This window comes from Callithrix jacchus, chromosome 17 (genome assembly GCF_049354715.1).
Source record: "Callithrix jacchus isolate 240 chromosome 17, calJac240_pri, whole genome shotgun sequence".
Lineage (NCBI taxonomy): Eukaryota > Metazoa > Chordata > Mammalia > Primates > Cebidae > Callithrix > Callithrix jacchus.
Window position 1 is genome coordinate 35,902,221 of NC_133518.1, and position 19,841 is coordinate 35,922,061.

At 41.6% G+C, this 19,841-nt stretch overlaps 1 long non-coding RNA gene across 1 annotated transcript; it reads right to left on the reverse strand.

Annotated features, from left to right (window-relative positions):
* Positions 1 to 12,324: 12,324 nt before the first annotated feature.
* Positions 12,325 to 19,743, reverse strand: LOC144579905 (uncharacterized). Its single transcript, XR_013528546.1, has 3 exons — positions 19,247 to 19,743; positions 13,727 to 13,923; positions 12,325 to 12,537 (listed from the first exon to the last, which is right to left on the reverse strand). It is a non-coding gene; the product is annotated as an uncharacterized LOC144579905 (long non-coding RNA).
* Positions 19,744 to 19,841: the final 98 nt, after the last annotated feature.

A 19,841-nucleotide genomic window follows, 5' to 3' on the forward strand; every position in this document is an offset into this window, starting at 1 on the left:
AAGAAGAACTTCTGCATTGAATCTGAAAACAGTATTTGTCTTTATGTGAAAAACCATGCCCTGAACTAACTATCTGTGTCCTGTCAGCCCAGGTAATCAAATTATGCATGAAATAATTTCATAATTTTATTTTCAACTGACAAGCACTACATTATACATTCAATCTGTTCACATAAGGTAATATGTTACTTGCAGTAACATCTGTTAATATATGCTTATTCTCAGAAAATGATTATATTACAATTCTTAATCGAGGTACAGAAATGAAAGGGTCCAGGCATTAGACTAATATATGTTGATTAATCCTATATAGCAGGGGGAGCTCAGGTCTTGTCTGATAAAACTCTCTGAACAGTCTACTCTTGTCTTCCATTTTGCTGCTAGAAATCATTTTGCTTGGTTTGCTGCTGCTTCGTACATGGATCCACATTGGTCATACACTTGAGGGGTGGAGAAATGAGTTAGATGACTGCTAAGGGCAGTTTGTAGAGCATGTTTAGAAACTGCACAGGAATGGGGAGAAAGAGTGTTTGCTTGCTCCCCCTAGAGCTAATATTTTTACAGTGCTGAACTCTGAGGGTCAGGAAGCAGACCATATTTTTCATGTTCCCAAGCATTTCCCTGACTAATCTATCTCCCTAGAATGCTCTTCTTGTCCCTATTTACTCTCTGCAACTTAAGACCTGCTAATGCTAAGTCTCAGTTTCTTGTAAAATCTACCTGACTCCTCCTCTTGTTCCAGATTGGGTTATCTGCCCCTCTGTACTGCTAAAATTCCCTGTTCTCCTTCCATGGGCAAGCACTGCTTTCATGTCCTCCCACCATATCCTGCCACCCTCTACTCAACGTCAAACTCTAGACCGCCACCATTTTGAGACTGAAATTATGCCCTTGAGTTACTGGCAAATATTAGATTCTTAAGATTTTCTGCAGAATTAATTGAATGAAAAGTGAATGAGGCCAACAAGTAAAAGAAGACAAATGAGACAGGCAACATGAAGACTGAGGGGTATGTAAAGAAGGGTAGGGAGGTTAGCTGGCCCCAGCTGATCTTACCTCCAAGATGTTGACAGAAGTGTGTGTGCGCACGTGTGTTTGGAGCAGTAGTAACCCAGGGAAGGTGAACTTTAAACTTGACTGCATAGAAATACTTTCAGTAAAGCAGGTATGAATGTCACTGTGCCACTTTCTTGTGTGTAAATGTGACAAAAAAATAGTTTTGTATTTTCACTCACATGATGGTAGAAAATTCAATCTCAGTAACATTTGGGGGCTTTGGTGTTCATCCAAGGGTCTCCAAGTATTTGGAACACCAGAAGCTTGCAGGATTCTTGCCAGAGTCATCAGTGGCTCACCAGTGTTTGAAAGCATTGGATGGGCCATATGTTCCAGCCAGACCAGAGATGTGCCTCATGGTGGTCCAGTCCTTCACCACACACAGGCCACAGAGACCTTCAGGATCTCAGTGCCTCCTGTGAGCTTGGCATTAAGTGTTGAGCCTCTAAAGCACATCCCGAAATAATTCCTGGCCAGCACTTACACATGAGGGAGCCAACGCCCTTTCAGAAACCTGCCTGATTCCTGTGTACACCCCCGACTCCTAGCCTGAGGAAAATCAAATGTTTCCTTTAATTAGGTAGCTTCTGTGTCTTAGACTCTGAAGACAACCTCCACGCCCCTCCTTTGTGAACACAATCTGGGAAAAATTTTGTACTAGGTGTCATGAATGAGAAAAGAAGCTGGAAATACCAGTTATTCCTTCCTTAATAACTCACCTTGTCACACAGCTCTTCAGAAGCCACAGGAAATTTTATCCCTTTCCTCTCTAAATCTCACCCCCTGCACATCCACTGGCTGCCCTGTTCAGTTCTGCAGTATGGAGATGCTCAAAGCCCAGTCTTGGCAGTTGTCCCAGTTTTCTTCATCCTGTTCATGTCTCCAAAGAAAACACATTTATCATTCAAAAACAAACTGGCAGTTTCTGTTGAGGCCTCAGATATTTTCCCAGGGTCCACCATAAAAATAATAAGGTTACATTTTAATTTTAAATTATCTGTTTGTGCAGATTCTTAGGGCAAGATCTTGCTATAGTTTTGTTGATCATACAAAGAACCTTTAGTCTGCTTTTAAACAAAATATTATTCAAAAAATATAGCAGGCTTCCTTCTGCTTACCCAAATCTCAAGAAGAGTCAGCATTTGTTATAAGGCTCTAAACAAATATTTATAAACCCTGCTTAAATTTGTTTTGCAACTTGCATAATTTTGGCAATCATTACTCATGCTAGTATCAGCACTCAGGGCTTGGCATTAATGTTTTCTTCAAAATATTTTACTTTTATAGTATAAATGTACCCTGTATTGCCAAAGATGTATTGACAAGGTTCGTCCAGTGTGTCATGAGCTTTAGAAGCTCAACACTTATCACCAAGGTCACAAGAGACATTGAGATCCTCAAGGTCTGTGGACCTGTGTGTGGTCAATATTCTTGTACTGGACAAGGGTGCTGAAACTTGGCTTCATTTTGGAAATAGTAGGAAATTTATCAGAGGAGTTTGGGGAAGAGGAAATATTTTAGTGATCTAATCCCATAATATTTATGCCCTCTTACAAATAGAAGTGATTAGGCCCCACTCATGACCAACAAACTAAAAATTTGCCATCATTCTATGAATAGAATTTCATTTGAAAATAATTGTACTATGAAAACATAAAAAAATTTAAAACAAAAAAACCTGTGAATCTTCACATAATTCATTGCCCATTAAGAACAGTTGTACCAATGCCTAGTTGACATGTAACAATTTGTGATGCAGCAAAAATAGAGACACAGGGCTGGAGTGTGCTTGTTTTGCCTTAGAATAGGCTCATGAGAAAATGCTAAAGGTTGGGAAAGGCAAGAGCCAAAGAAGGTTTAGAGAGAAAGTTCTCACTGGGGGTTCAGAGTAGGAGACTGAGGGCGTAGAAGCTGCAGGGCTTGTTGCAGAGAAGGCTGAGGCTCTCCAGAGGAGGGGAGACTGGAGTCAACCAGGTGTTGCCTTGGGGCTGTGTATGAATCTCCTGTCCAGACTCCAGTAAGGAGTTCTTAAGTGCTCACTTTTTAAATTTAATTTTTGAATTGATTATACATTTGCAAGGTTCAAAAGTTTTGAAATACATTATGAATGCATAAAGTTCAGTCCTGTAGGGTTTATCAGGAAAAAGTCTTCATAACACTCCAGCCCCAAACCACCCAGTTCTCATCCCCAGAAGCCACCAATATTATCAGTTGCCTGTATGTCCTCCAGAGCCATTTTATGTACAAGCAAGCAGACAGACATTTGTATATATTCACTCTTTCTTTCATTTTTTTTAAAACAAGTAGTAGCCCGCTACATAAACTACACCTGCTTTACTCTCTGTACAATATCTAGGATATTGTTTCATTTTATTAGACAGATTCTTCATTCTTTTTTTTTTTTTTACAGCTGCAGAGTATTCCACTATAGCAAGGTACAAGTGGTTTTTGGTCAGCTTCCACTTTTGGTTGCTTCTGATCATTTGCTATTATATACACGATGCTGTACATTTTTTTATTATTTTGTGTCATGAACCCCTTTGGAGTCTGGTGAAGCCTATGAATTTCTTCCTGCCATAATGTTTTTAAGTGCATTGAAAATCCTCAGGATTAAAAGAAAACCAATTACGCTGAAATATAGGTATCAAAGTATTCTTTATATAAATATTGGGGGGAAAAGGGGAGGGCCAGCGGGGGCGGGGGAGCTGGGGAGGAATAGCCTGGGGAGAAATGCCAAATGTGGGTGAAGGGGAGAAAGGAAGCAAAACACACTGCCATGTGTGTACCTATGCAACTGTCTTGCATGTTCTGCACATGTACCCCAAAACCTAAAATACAATAAAAAATTTAAAAAAAATTTATTTAGAAATATATGTACTTATTTATTAATAAATAATAAAATCTAGCAGTGGATCAAATTCCTGTCATTTTAAAGTACAGATGAGCATAAATGCTGTTTCAGAATATCTGCAACAGTTGTAATGTGATGTAAAATATCTGTGATTTTATTGGTAACAAAGGCATAGACTGATGCCATCGTGGTTTCCTGTATGCTTTCATAATTAAAGGAAATGACAAATTTCAGTTAGATTTAAGAAACCCTGCCTTATCCATACATCATTTCTCAAACACTCAAGCATATGTATAGGGTATATTTTTAGAAGTGTTTTAAATTAGCAGCTGCAAACACATTTATAATTCAATGTATATTGTCAAACTGCTAGAAGTGCAGTCGTTCCACCAGCACTGAATAAGGGTACATTAACAAGCATTTTAATCCTTGCCAATCTGAGAGATGAAACATAATATTTTGGTGGTTTTATTTTGCACTTTCTTGCCAAAAGCAAATCTGGCATCTTTTCATCTATTTGGGAACCATCTTCTTTTCTCTGTGTTCATACTCCTTGCTCGTTGCCTATTGGTTTGTTAGCAGGTTTGCTGTGTTGCAAATGCCAGGGGACAGCAGTCACAGAGACTTGAATGTACACAGCGCCCCCTGAAGTTGGCAACGGGGAGGCCCTGGTTGTTGGTCCCAAAGAAGATTTAAATTGTTGTCCATTGTATTTTTCTCAGATTTCTGTTTCTTTGAATAGCCCTAATAGATTAAAACATAATCTGGAATCCTAAATGCATTAGTCTTATTTAGGTAACAATGCTATCTAAGAAAAACTCTGAAGAATTCACAACAAATTGCTAACTATAGTTATCTCTGGCAGAGGAAGTAGCATGGGAAGGGTGCGGGAAAAATTTTTACTTTGACTTTTTTTCAACTGTGTATTTACATATAATTTGTGTGTAATAAATAAAATAATAAATATGCATGATAAAAGTTCAGATAATACAGAAAGGCATAAAACGGATGGTAAATGAATCCATTTTGCCTACTTACTCTCAAGATACGAGTTAAAAAAAATTACGGGGCACTCCTCCTTGAGCTTATGTGATGGTTTTGAAATACCATTCAAAAAGAACCAAGATTTCTTAGAGAAATGACTAATTGCAGGTCTTGGGCAGGAAATGTACAGTATGAGCCTGGCGCCTCTTGTTAATACCACAAAGCAAGAAAGTTACCAATATAACTAGGGCCATGGCAAAAGGATTCATGAACTAACTTGAAGAGGCTTCTACTGACCAAAGACAGAGCAACTTAAGCATCAATAAAGATAATAACTGCAATGGCCATGATGAAATACATTATGAATGCATAAAGTTCATACTAATATTAAATCAATTGGTCATACTGGGTAGATGATGGGGAACTAATGAATTATTTTAAAAATTGGTAAATCCAGGCAAATAATCTATTATTTATTCTAACTTTTAAATACAAACTGAGTCTCCAGGTCATCAAATAATAGACAAGGAGAAGTTTCTTTTTTCTTTCTTTCTTTCTTTTTTGAATTATACTTTAAGTTCTGGGATACATGTGCAGAATGTGCAGGTTTGTTACATAGGTATACACGTGCCATGATGCTTTGCTGCACCCATCAACCTGTAATCTACATTAGGGATTTTTCCTAATGCTATCCCTTCCCTAACCCCACACCTCCCAACAGGCCCCAGTGTGTGATGTTCCCCTCCTTGTGTCCATGTTTTCTCACTGTTCAATTCCCACTTATGAGTGAGAACATACAGTGTATTGTTTTCTGTTTTTGCATAGTTTGCAAAGGACACAAACTTATCCTTTTATATGGCTGCATAGTATTCCGTGGTGTATATGTGCCACATTTTCTTTATCCAGTTTATCATTGATGGGCATTTGGGTTGGTACCAAGTGTTTGCTATTGTGCACAGTGCTGCAATAAACATATATGTACATGTGTCTTTATAGTAGAATGATTTATAATCCTTTGGGTATATACCCAGTAATGGGATTGCTGGGTCAAATGGCATTTCTAGTTCTAGATCGACAGGAGAAGTTTCTTTTCATAAAAAGTAATCCAGCTAATAAATTAAGACAGAATGATAAAATGCACCATAGGAATTTTATAATTCCTAATGAATGTACCTAGGCATTGGCCATCCACAGCTGTGAGCTTTACCGAAAGGAAAACAACTTGGCCTTAGGTGTCTCGTAATAAAAGAGCACAATCCCACATAAAAAGTTGTTTTGCCAAATACAAGAAAAAGCGAAAACAAAACAGAAACTTTGAATCTGATGAAGCCTCCAGGTCCAGTGCCAACTGGCATGTTAAGAAATGCCAGAGGTTTTCAGTCTGTGGACTGTGGGAAACTCTACAGCTTTCTTCAGCCAAGAAGCTGAAAGGGAGGGAAAAAGAGGTAGGTGGAGGGGAAACTTCAGAAACTATCAACCAATCATGATACACAAAACTTATTTGAATTTTGATTCAAATGTACAAACTGTATAAACAAAACAACTTTTATAACATTTACAAAACAACTGGAAATTTCAACACTGAAAAGGTATTTGATGATATTAAAGAATTAGTTTCACTAATTTATAATATTTTCCAATGCTATGAGGATTATGTTTTTTAAAGAGTTCATTCTCTTTTAAAGATACTGAAAAACAGATGAAATAATATTATATCTGGAATATGCTTCAAATAATGTGGGAATAGTTGAAATATCAAAGCAGATAGATTGGTCACAGATAATTGATGGAGCCAGGTGAGGGGATCTATGGGGCTTTATATTACATTATTCTAATTTTGCATATGTAAAAAATTTTTAAGTAAACAAAATAATTAAAGATCAATTTGTCCTGAAAAAGGACATTGTACCACAAGAGGGTCTGAGAAATATCCTTTTGTGTGTATGTGTGTCAAATTTAGCAGTAGGGGCTTGAAATAATTCATTTCTGTTAGGTCCTATACACGTTGTTTTTGTTTTTTTTAAAATCAGAATTTAAAAATTCACGTTCCTCATGGATCAGAAATGTTCCTGTCTGCATCCCATAGGAAGGAGCAGCAATGTCGTAGGGCAGCCTAGGGTTCAGGGGGTGAGTTGATGTGTTTGGAGAAGGCATGTGCTGAAGACTGGCTTCCCCGGGAAATGGATTCTGGGTGAGCTGAGCTTGCAGGTGGTCTTTTAGGGGGTGCCCTCAGGATCATCCCTATGAGGGGAGAGGAGTGAGGGAAGCAGGGCTGGGCAGCAGATGAACTGTGATGCAGTTGCACAGAGGCCTTGGCCAGCCCCACGGACAGCTGTGGAGCTAGGATGGTCCTTTGGAGTTTGTCAGTTGAGGCAGGAAGTCAGGTATATAGTCCACCTCCTCAGCCATTAGAGCTGGCTTCTCTTCAGGGAGGGGCTAGAGCTTGGATCACACAGCTTCCTTAGGTGAACGGCAGTCCCTGAGAGAGCCTGGGCCATGGATGACTAACACTCACAGCATGCTGTCAGCAGAAGGAGGAACAAGGGCCTCAGGCCAGAAAGAGAGCTGGACTGTGTTCCATCAGGGTCCACCAATGACAACATTCTTGTCACACCAAATTTACTGCTCACCAATCCAAGGATTATAGCTTCTAGGTGAATAACACGTAAGAATTAGTCATAAAGGGCAAGCCTTGACATCAAATTCCTGACAACACACCAAACCTATATAAAGTGATAAAAGGTTATGTATCATTCATGCTCTTTATACCTACGTGACATTGGTAGATGTCCTTGGTCCCCAAGTCCCTAAAATTCCCACAGTGGCAAAAGAGCTCTTTGAATGATTTCCAATACTATGCTAAAAGTAAGATCTAACATCAGAATTTTTAAATTTTTTTATTTTTTTAAAGACAAAGTCTCACTCTGTCACCCAGGTTTAAGTGGTATGATCACAGCTCACTGCAACCCTGACCTCCTGGGCCTAAGTAATCCTCCCACCTCAACCTCCTGAGTAGCTGGGACTACAGGTGTGTGCCACCATGCCTGACTAATGTTTTGATTTTTTGCAGACATGAGGTCTCACTGTATTGCCCAGGCTGGTCTTGAACTCCTGGGCTAAAGAGATCCTCCTGCCTCAGCCTCCAAAGTATTAGCATTACAGGTATGAACAACCATGGCTGTCCTATTCTATCTTTTTATGTTGAAATAATTTCCAACTTTCTGCAAAGTTGCAAGAATAGTACCAATACCTCCCACATACCCTTTACTGGATTCACAAATTAACATCTTGTCATATTCACTTTTTAATTTTCTACATAACCACCATACAATAATCAAAATGAGGAAATTAAACATTTATAAAATGCTGTTATCTATTTCACAATCCATATTTAAATTTTATCCATTTTAAATGGACTCTTACTCTGTTGCCAGGCTGGAGTGCAGTGGCACAATCTCGGCACACTGCAAACTTTTGCCTCCCAAGTTCAAGCGATTCTTCTGCCTCAGCCTCCCGAATAGCAAGGACTACAGTGCCACCATGCCCAGCTAATCTTTTTAAGTAGAGAAGGAGTTTCACCATGTTGGCCAGGCTGGTCTTAAACTTCTGACCTTGTGATTCGCCCACCTTGGCCTCCCAAAGTACCGAGATTACAGGCATGAGCCACTGTGTCCAGCCACAGTAATGTCCTGAATAGCAATATTTTTCCCTCTGGTTCAGGATCCAATTCAAGATAGTATCTTGCATTGTGTTGTTACATGTTAGCCTCCTTCAACCTAGCATGTTTCCTCTGTCTTTTTTTACTTTTGTTATCTTGATACAACTGAAGATTGCAGCCATCTTTGGCAAGAATAAAATAAAAACAACTATATTAGTTTTCTATATTGCAGCCAATCAACGTTCATGTATTTAGCAGCTTAAAACAACATGCAATTATTATCTCACAGTTCCTGTGAGTCAGGACTTTGGGTGGTTTAGCTGGGTATTCTATGAGGCTACAATTAAGGTTTTTAAGAAGTCAAAACATTATAATATACAGAAAATAAAATATAAACAATACATCCAGAAAGTAAGGAAGTGGCTGGAGAATAACGTCCTGTGAAAAGGACACAGGAGCCAGCTTTAAAGGGCTTTCACAGGCCAAATCTGGGAAAATTTGAGGATTAATAATGGATTATAATTCATTGAACAAAATAGGACTTCATAAGTTCATGGAGATAATGAACTAAAAGCTTGATGAAAAGGCAATATTAACATTGTCTGAAAGTATCTCCGCACGAAATACTATTTACAAAGGGGGAAAAGAGTAAGTGCACTGGAGTAGTCTGGGGGACACTACTTTCATCAAATTATTCAAGTTAACATCACTTGTAATAGACTAAGGGGTATGGTAAACCACCTCATAGGATGCAATGAGAACACAGCATCACCGTGGCTGACTTTATTGTGCCTCTACCAAATCCCTGACTCCTAGTATTTACATCCTCATATAATCCCCTCCTCCTGAGTGTGGGTGGGACCTGTGACTTGCCTTTAATCAATAAAATGAGGCAAAGGTGATCGGATGTCACTCCTGTGACTGTGTTTCATTATTTGAGGTTCTATTTTGCTGGCAGACTCACTCTAGAGTCTTGCTCTCCAGCTGACTTTGAAAAAGCATAAGTCCTACAAAATATGAGGAAAGTTAATCCTTTCCCAGTAGAGCTGGGGAGAGAGACTGACACCCCCCTTAGCCAGGAGCATGCCTCTGATAGGTCATCTAACCAGACCAGCTTCTTACGTCTTCTATTTGGCTGTTCACACAAGAGTATAGTTTGTCATTCCAAGGGCAGATACCAGGCAACTAGGGGACACATGTATGGCTTAGAGCCTATTGAAATTATTCAATTCAGTGAATCCTGAACTGTTCAACCTGCCCTGCTTTTCCTATGGCCATGTGTCCTGGCTCTCCTCTCACTCCTACCCCTCTGCCTCCTGGTCACCCCAGAGCTTTCCCCTGAGGCCCTCTGTGGTGTGCTGTGTCTCCTGTCTCTAGGATCTGTGAGTACAGTAAACTTCATTTTCCTGAGCCTCTCATTTTTTTTTTTTTTTAGATGGAGTTTCACTCCTGTTACCCAGGTTGGAGTGCAATGGATCTCACCGCAACCTCCGCCTCCTGGGTTCAGGCAATTCTTCTGCCTCAGCCTCCTGAGTAGCTGGGATTACAGGCACGCGCCACCATGCCCAGCTATTTTTTTGTATTTTTAGTAGAGACGGGGTTTCACCATGTTGACCAGGATGGTCTCAATCTCTTGACCTCGTGATCCACCTGCCTCAGCCTCCCAAAGTGCTGGGATTACAGGCTTGAGCCACTGCACAGGGCCTCCTGAGCCTCTTTTGTAAGTCCTCTTGTGACCTCACCTGAAAGGCCGTCTCATAAAAAAACACAGAACACTGGCACAAAATATTCTAGAACCATCTCATATTATTCTTGTTTCAGCCCTGAAATCAGCCATTTCTCCAAAGTGCCTTGGTTCCTTTCATTGGAGAATCATACTCAGAAACCAATATCTGGTCTATGTGTGTTTTACCTGTAAAGGTATTAACACTTGTGGTGCTTTACCTGTAATGGTGTTAACAGTTCCCCTAGTTTGAAGGCAACATGGCATAGTGGTTAAGAGGCTCTGGATCCAGACTGCCTGAATTGAAATCCTGGCCACTCTGGACAATCTGTGAGGCCTTGGGAAAGGCACTTAAGCTCTTAGGATTTCATCCCCTGTGTGATGGTGGTTACGATAGCACCTACCTCAGAAGGTTGCTGTGGGATGTAGCAGGATAGATGTGTGAAACTCTTAGATTCATAGTTGGCAGTCAGTGATTGCTCAGTAAATATTTGTTGGGTAACAGTCTCATGTCGATCAGAAGCTCTGACTGAAGAATGAAAGGAGGGGAAAACCCTGTTCCACATCTTTCAGACTATATATGAAATATTGATTTGTCAGAGGTCTTCATTCTCCTGTGAGACTATCTTCCTTTAAGGCTTTAAGAATTCCCTGCAATAATCTTTTTAGTTGTCTTTAATGTATTGACAAGCTACAAGAAATCCCTGTAAAATATCACGTATGTGATCCTAGAAGAAAAAAAATGCTTTCCACTTACACTTGTTTATGTTCTTCCTTCTTCATCAAAAAAATAGTCAGAAAAGAACTCACACAAGCCTGGTTCCAAACCTGGATGTGTGTCTGTGTCCAGGACTTTGATTGCTAAAAACATCAAGTCATCATGGAAGACATCAGGACCACTGAGAAGACAATTGGGAAATCAGAGGGCGAGGAGGTCAAGAAGGAAGAAGCCTGCAATCATTTTTACTCCCCTGGTTTTTTCAGGTTGGGGAATAAGAACTGTAGAAACCTGTACCTACAAAAGAAAATCCAAAGCGATGTAGGGATTCCACATCCTGAACTTGCTTTGATTATACCTTCTTGCCAGCTATCCCCAATTTCTGATTTAGTTTCCTATGAGACAGCTATTCTGAAGGGTATTGTCAGAGAAGCTTATTTGGTTTCTATTTGGCAAGGAATAAAAGCATGATAAACCTTCCAGATAATGTTTATGTTTCAAATTGGTTTTTCAGTTCTTTTGCAAATTCTTTCTCAAGGTTTCCTCACCTTCTAAGCCTGAAAAAGTAATTTTCCAAATTATTGAAAAATCAGGACCCTTTAGAATCTTATAGTCATTTGAAACAGGCCAGGCTAACGGTTTAACCTGAAAGTGGAATGGATTTCCCATCAGGGTTCCCATAGTGAACAACTATGTTTTTGTAACCTAACACAATGAAGGGAGTTGTCACTAGATGATTCAGCTAGTTAGAATCTCAACTCCCTTTCTGGGGAGGAAATCTGAAGCATGGTGTTTGTATTAGAGGCTAGGGTCATGCTTATTTGGACTTTAGTTCTCCAGCATCAAAGCCAGTCAGAGACTATGAACAGGGAGAGGGAGGGAAGGTCAACCGGCCACCTTGGCCAGAAGCAAGCAGTGTAGCCAAACAAAATCCGTCACTTTTTCTGAGTGTCTGTCTTTCTAACACATGTGCTCACTCATTCTCTCTCTCTCTCTCTCTTTCTCTCTCTCTCTCTCTCTCTCTCACACACACACACACACACATTTCAACTCTCCACTGCTATAAAGCTGTTCTTGGTAGAAGTTCCCTAGGGCAAAATCGACTGTAACTTGAGTATTCAGCTCACTTAGTATCAGTGGGAAATTTGCCATGTTGGACTTTGACAGCCACAAAAACCAGTCTGACTGAGAGTGGCAAGGCCTTGAGGTCTAGGTGGAGTATGAACTCACCAACTTGGAATGATTACTTGGAGAATGCTCACACTGCCTCTTATTTATGCTTCAGTTCAAGTCTCTGAGAGGGCTGAAGGCATAGAAATGACCAAACAAATGTCTAGCAGGAAGCTTTTTTATTCAGAACTCAACCACAAAAAATGCTCCTCTGTCACTACGGATCCCTGGAAAGTGGTGTCTAAAAATCATCTGGGAGCAATCCATCCTCATTTCTTGTCCTTGTAACATCTTCAACTCCCAGAATGATGGAAGTCTCACTGGGCTGAACTTTAAATGGTATAAAAGCAGGAATGGAGAGTTCCACCCCAACCTTTCTGCAAAAAAAGTGAGCATATTTTTATATAAGGTCAAAAGGCCATGTGAGGCAGGAGAGTAGAGTCTGGAGTAGGGAACCTAAGGCTTTCCATGCCGACTTCCTAGAACTAAATTGAAAAGAAAACCCTAACTTTCCATGCCTCAGTAACAAAAGGTCCAGAGGCTACTCCCTTTGAACTTTTCTGTGTGCAGATGGGAAACTGGCTGTCAACAACAAATCAGACTGATTGCTGGTACAGTCTTCATTTGCAACTTTGTAACTTCACTCCAGCCTCTGAATGGTTGCTGTCCACAACCAGTCAGACTGATTGTGGGTGGAGTCTTCAGTTTGCCTAGAAGTATAACTTTGTACCTTCACCCTACCCTCTGATTGGTTGCTTTTTGCAACCAATCAGATGTTTTCACAAGACTGTGACCATTGTAACTTGACTTTAGCCTCTGGCTGGCTGCTTTCTGCAACCAATCAGAACTGACTGTGGGCTACCATTTCGTTAACATGAGGTGAGCATGAAGTGCCCAATGGGAAACTTCCAAGGGGTATTTGGACACAAGAAGATTCTGTATTTGGGCCCCGAGCTGCTGCTTGGACCCAGTTCGACACTGTGGAGTGTGCTTTCATTTTCAATAAATCCCTGCTTTCGTTCTTTTGTTGTTTCCTTCAGCATTTTGAATAATTCTTTGTTCAAAACGCCCAGAACCTAGACAACTTGCAGTGATGACCCTCTACCAGTGACACAGGTAGCGAAATCTCTTACAAGTTAGAGCAGGGTAAAGGAAACGAAAATTGGCTTTATTATTTCTCTCCTCTACTGAATCTAGTAAATTCTTTTAAAAACTTTTAGTTGCACACGTCTCTTGTTTGTTGGTAGTTCTATTTTGCTACAGTAAAACCAAGTTTGTAGAACAGGAGCTGTAACTTTAATTTTGAGACATCAGGTTAACTGTAAAATCATGGATGGAATTAAAGTAGAATCCAAGTAATTAATGACTCAAAATTATATTATTTAGAAATGCCAAAGAAACAGTCCCTGAATCTGACCAACACTGTAGTAAAATCAGCCCAGTGAAGGAAAGAACATGTGTACATGAGTCAGGGAACCCTGCATAGGAGGAATCCAGGCCTGACCACTTACCAGCCTTGTGACTTTGGCTTGCCTGCTTAATCCAGATGAGCTTCAGTTTCCTCACCTATAAACAGCTTTGCAAGGGGAAGATGTAAAGTTAAATTACAACATCAGAGTGACTTTCACATGCCCACTCTCCATACTGTTTAATCATCTCTCTCTTGCTCCACACTCCTCTTCGCCTAAATGCACAGAAACTGGATACCTATTACCCAAGAACCATGAACAGCTTTTGTCATTCTCCCCAAAGGCAGCTGTGATCTGGGGAAGGAAGCCAGCAGGAGAGAACTTGCCACTTTTCCTAGGGAGGACCTTGTCTCCTATAAGATGGAGGGAGGAGCTGGAAGTGGCCTGCTGCTTCTCTTACCTCACAAAGAGAACCACCTGGTGAACCAGGTTCACAAGGTGAAAACACATGAATTCATCAGTTCAAATTTTTTAAGGTTCGTTTTTTATTTTAATCAATGGTTTTCCTTCTCAACTGAAATGCAGCTTGTTGAACCTGTGTAGTCTCATGTATAAAACTAGAAATTTGGGCCCCCTACATCAGTGGATTTCAACTCTGCTTGGGCCCTAGAATCATTTGGTGGACTTGCTTAAAAGGTAGATTCCTGGCCCCACCCACAGACATTCTGTTTCCCTTGGGGTGAATCAGGATGTGTTGCTTTAGAAAACCATAGGCATTTTCTGTTGAAAGTCAAATGATCTTTAAAGTCCCCCACGTCTCCCATGCAAGGTTCTAATTATTAAACACAAGGAAATGATACTCAAATAAGAACACAAGGATCCATTCTCCTTCAAGTATTTGTGCACTAGTTGTCCTAGATGCCCTGGATGCCTTCAGCTCACCCATCCAACAGGAAGTCAGACTACCCCTTCTGGGCAGCTAGCCTTCAGGAAGGGAGATCCAGAGGCACATCTTGAGCATAGGGCAGGCACCCCAGGAGGTGTCTTTTCTGAAAATGGCAACTGAGGCGTGGAAGAGTTCTTGGCTTGATGAGCCATCAGCTGAGCAATGTTGAACTAAAATTACCAGAGAGAGATGGGAAATTGGTAATTAATTCTGGTTTAATTGGGCCAACAGAGCTTATTTTTTAGCCCAAGAGTAACTTGAGCTACAGCCTAAAGTGAGTAGAAAGCCAGGAAGCTGTGTGTAAGGTGGTTTTACACTACTCCCTGCCTCTGCGTCTCTTTACTGTCGTCCGCTCTGATTATAGTTTCAAATAAAGGACAGCAACTAGCTTTCCTGCCTGGTCCCACACTCACCTTTTCCTGAGAACAACTTCTCTTCCATGTACCTGGTTGCAGGGATGGCTCCTGGTAACCCTGTTTGTGCAACCCCATAGGCATGGACACCTGGCCTGGTCTTGTCCAATGTATGTCCCTTCCCTTACAATCTGGACTTGGGATGAATCTCTTGAACTGAGAAAGCCGTAAACTTCATAATTGTCAGTAGCCATATTTTTTTGTGTGAACTGACAAGCAGAGAAAACAAGACTGCACTAAGAAGAATAAGGTATATGGATAGAAAGAGTCAAAAATGCAAAATGTGGAGTAAGACATTCCGAATTTCCTACAGAGCTTTGTTCCCCTTGTCCATGAGTTCCATCATCCTATCTGCATCTCCACCTTTGAAGTTCATAATTAATGCCCCATTGTTTTAGGCAACTCAACTGGCTTCTGTTACTATAATCAAAATGCTCTAATGAGCATGGTTACTATATAGGAATCATCACATTTGTCATGTTCAAATGAGTAAGAAACTAATGCCTTCCCAACAAGGAAGGGGAAATACATGTGGAAAAATACAACAGGGGTGCAGTTCAAATCTTCGTCTTAGAACCCCAAAACCACATAGAATCATAAACTGTTTATGCTAGTTCTAAACGTAACCCAATTCCACTGCCAACTAGCCAGCTGATCGTGGGAAGAGTTTTTAACCCCTGTGTGATTAACTATAAAATAGCCATAATGATTCCATGAAGGTGTGGGAGCTAAACCATTCACTCTATTGGGGCGTCTCTCTGTATGAACATCTATGCTTATATGGCACTTGATATAAGCAAAAGGAGTTTCCTCTGGAATTATTCTTGAAGCTACATTCTGTGCATGAAAAGGTTGAAAGAGCTAACCCTAAGAAGCATATACCAGCTGCTTACGGTAATGATAGGTAAAATTGAACATTTTCTAATTTAATTATAGCAAATGTCAATTTTCCCTAACTTTTCATAAGATATTTTGACTTTGCTTAAACACAAGTAATCTTAGAAGTGAACATATTCAACTTTCCTATTCATATGAACAAAATTATTTGGCAAACATTGAGAGCCAACTAAATGTCTGACACTATGCTAGCTGCTATGCCCTCAAAGAGGAAGCTAGAAGGTCCCTGCTCTCTGAGACTTCAGTGGAGATGAGGAGGCTAAGGAGGATATGCACTTGTGCATTGTGGTGTGACTGGGGCTGCCATGCAGGTTCGGTGTGTTTAAGAACAAAGCGGGAGTCATGAGCAGGATGAGGATAGAGTGGAGGGGGATGCAGGCAGGAGCATGATGAAAGGTATCATGGATGAAGGAAAAGTTAGGTAACAAGGCAGGGATAGGGTAGGCTGGGCAGCAATGGCAGGCCTTTCGGGCAGTTTGGCATATCCAACACACGGGGCTGAGAACCAGCAGCTCATGCTCTGGAACCTGCAGTTTTGTGATGCAGTAAAAACCGCTGCTTCCAAGGGTCTCATGGATTGAGGTTGATTCCAGAAGGGATGACGAAGCTGGAAATGAGTTTTACTATAACTGGGGGAAGTTCAGTATTTTCAAATTTGTCAGGAAAGATAGTAAAGGAATCCAAAATATACTGGAGTGATAGAATCCCAGAAGAGTAAATACAATGAATCACAGATACATTAGAGACATCTCTTCTGAGAGAGTGGTCTGATAAAAATAGTAAATAATAAGGAACACATATTGAGTGATTGCTAAATGCCAGATGCTTCAAGCTTTACACACATTGACTCACTTCTGCATATCACAACCCTATGAGGCAGATTCTATTATCTGTCTCTCAGTAAGGTCCTCTCCTTCTCCCACCTATTCCCCTTTTGTGCTCTTATTACCATCTAACACCGTCTGTATTTTACTTACTATTATTTTTTATCTGCCTCTCTCTTTCTGATAGAGTGGATTCTCCTAAAAGGCAGGAATGCTGCTTGTGTTGCTTACTGCTATATCCCCAGCAGTTAGAACACATAGTAGGAACAAATAGATTGGTTGGTGAATGAATGAATTCTAGAAATAGAGGTACCTGGTACACAATGGTTAATAACTTGCCCCAGATCAAACAGCCAGGCAGTGGGAGGGCCTGGGAGCAATGGTGGGAGTGGCCGAGATATTTTTGGGCTCACAGAGAGGCATCATGAAATTGAGGGTGGGGAGACTGAACCATCAGCCTGGTTAAAAAGAGGCTTAAAAACTCACAGATTCACTTATTTATTCATTCAACTATTCAATGCTATTTACTGAGCACCTATTATGCACCAGACATGCTCCAGGCACTGGGGAAACAATAGTGGACAAGGCAAATGGTGTCCTCTCGGTGGAGAGGGGAAGGGAGATGACAACAGAAAAGGAAACAGAATAGCTTCAGAGGCTGATAAATTCTGTGATGATAATACAGCAGGCTAACGTGATGGAGCACAGCTGGAGATGGGAGCAATGTCTTCAGTAGGTAGGTATCAGAGAGAACTTCCTTGACAAAGTCACATATGAGCAGCATCCTGCAGCATGTATATTTCTTTTCTTTCTTGGAAGAGGGTTTTATTGTAAGATTTTCAAAATAATTTTTATTTTTTAATTTTTAAGTTTCTCAAAAACCTGCTAAGAACAACTAATCTAGTCCTGCTTTTTGTCTTACAGATTAGGAAACAATCCTGGAATGTAAGTTGCTGGACTGAGTCCACACAGCTGGAATATAGCAGATTTGGGGGTCTTACTCCAGGCTTTCTCTTTCCAGGACCCTCAGTCTTCTCCATGGCCTACTGATCTGGAGATGGGGGAAAGAAGACAAAAGGAGATTTAAACACTTGGGGGCAAAGTCGTTGTATTAGTCCATTTTCACCCCGCTATAAAAAACTCCCTGAGAGTGGGTGATTTATAAAGGAAAGGGGTTTAATTGACTCAGTTCTGCATGGCTGGGGAGGCCTCGGGAAACTTACAATCAAAGTAGAAGGTGAAGGAGAAGCAAGACACCTTTTTCACAAGGCAGCAGGAATGAGATGTGTCAAGAGAAGGGGGAAGAGCTGCTTATAAAACTGTCAGATCTCATGAGAACTCACTCACTATCACAAAACAGCAGGGGAGAAACTGCCTCCATGTTTCACTTCCCTCCACCTGGTCTCTCTCTTGACATCTGGGGAATATGGGGATACAGTTCAAGATGAGATTTGGGTGGGGACACAAAGCCTAACCATATCAGTTAAGAATTACTTTCCCCCATGTTGGCCTCAGGTGGGATAGATTAGCAGAGAGGAGGATTGCAATGATTATATTTCAACAAAGGACTCGGTCGTTCACCCATAGTGCCCAGGCTGTCACCAGTGCTATCCTGTCTCCAAGCCGTCAGGCCGAGCACACTTTCCCTGTTGTTGAACACAGTGACGCTCTTATGAGGGTTTACCTGCCTCCACCTGAGCAGGTGGGCGCTTCCAGGCTTCTCGACTCCATTGATCTATTTCCTCAGGCCATCCTGGATCCCGGCCTCACCCCTGTTAGTGTGCTGAGGCCACACTTCTTGGGCCCTCCTCCCATCCCATGCCACTTCACCAACCACAAGCTGGTCTCCACAAATTTGGGACATGTCCCGCCCTCTAGTTTCGGGCCAAATCCTTCAGACTCTAGTTTCACCAGCCTCACTCACCTTCTTCTTCTAAACTAATGCCTCCCTACATTGGCCCTTTTCTATTTTCTATACTCTCTATCCTGTCCTGGTGACAAGGCCCTCCAGTCCCATCCCCACCCAGCCACCCTGTCCATCTCCCACCGCCATCCACTGGCTGGTGCAATCTGCTGTTCAAGGCTTACATTTCCTTAGTGCCCAGCCCCTCCTTCTGCAAGGTAACCATGTAGCAAGTTAGTCTAACACTCTTTCTCTGCCTTTGTGTGGGAAGTCTGTGTAAGCTGGTCTCAGGATCTGGCTGGGTAAACCATCTGTTTACCTCTATGTGTGTTCTTACACTCCTAGTCAGTTCAGTTTCTCTGAACCTCCTTTCTCCACTCTGCTTGCCAAATCCCTTTCTGTTGTTCTTTCTCCCCTCCCTCCCTCCCTCCCTCCCTCCCTCCCTCCCTCCCTCCCTCCTTCCTTCTTTCCTTCCTTCCTTCCTTCCTTCCTCCCTTTGTCCCTCCCTCCCTCTCTCCCTCCTTCCCTTCCTTCCTTTTTCCCTCCCTCCCTCCCTCCTTTCCTCTTCCCCTCTCTCCCATTCTCTTCCTCCCCCTTGTCTTCTTCCTTTTATTTTTGCTCCATGCCTTCTTTCCTTGGCCCTTCCTGGCATTGCTTTTCATGACAGCAACACTCAATAATTTTTAAAATGCACCTGAGCCCTTCTTGCTGACTGATGCCACCTTTATTGTGGTGTAAATTGTTTTGGAGGCAGAAGTCCAGGGAGGCTGAACACGGAAATCCATCCTGCAGAGCTTGCTGTAGGCAGAGGAAAGAAGATTGCTCCGCAGTTTTCCCAACAGCCACCTCAAATCCATGGGTGACAGCTCTGAAATCTGTATTTAATAGACAGCGAAATGGGCTCAGGAGATTTGCCTCAGGCTATAAATTAAATCAGAGCAAAGGTAGAAATGAACACAAAGCTCTCAGATTGGAAGCTGTCCAGACAGCCGCCTGGAGCAGGGGCACAGCCCACTGTCGTTCAGGGCCTCAACCAGGGCTCTCACATGGCGGACACTTGGCAGTTACTGGAAAGTCATGTAAGGCTTTCCTGTTGATTCTTTATCTTGTGGAGGAGTTGCACGCTTAATGCCTTGTTCAAGATTAATCATTTTCCCTGTTGCCTATGACTGAGGCTGTTTCTCACGTCCTGCCCCTGGTTTTGCCTGTCCCAAGGATTTCGTCTGAAGGGCGGGACAATCCCCCGGCCTCCCGGCACCGCAACCGGAGCCTGCGGTCAGGACCAATGA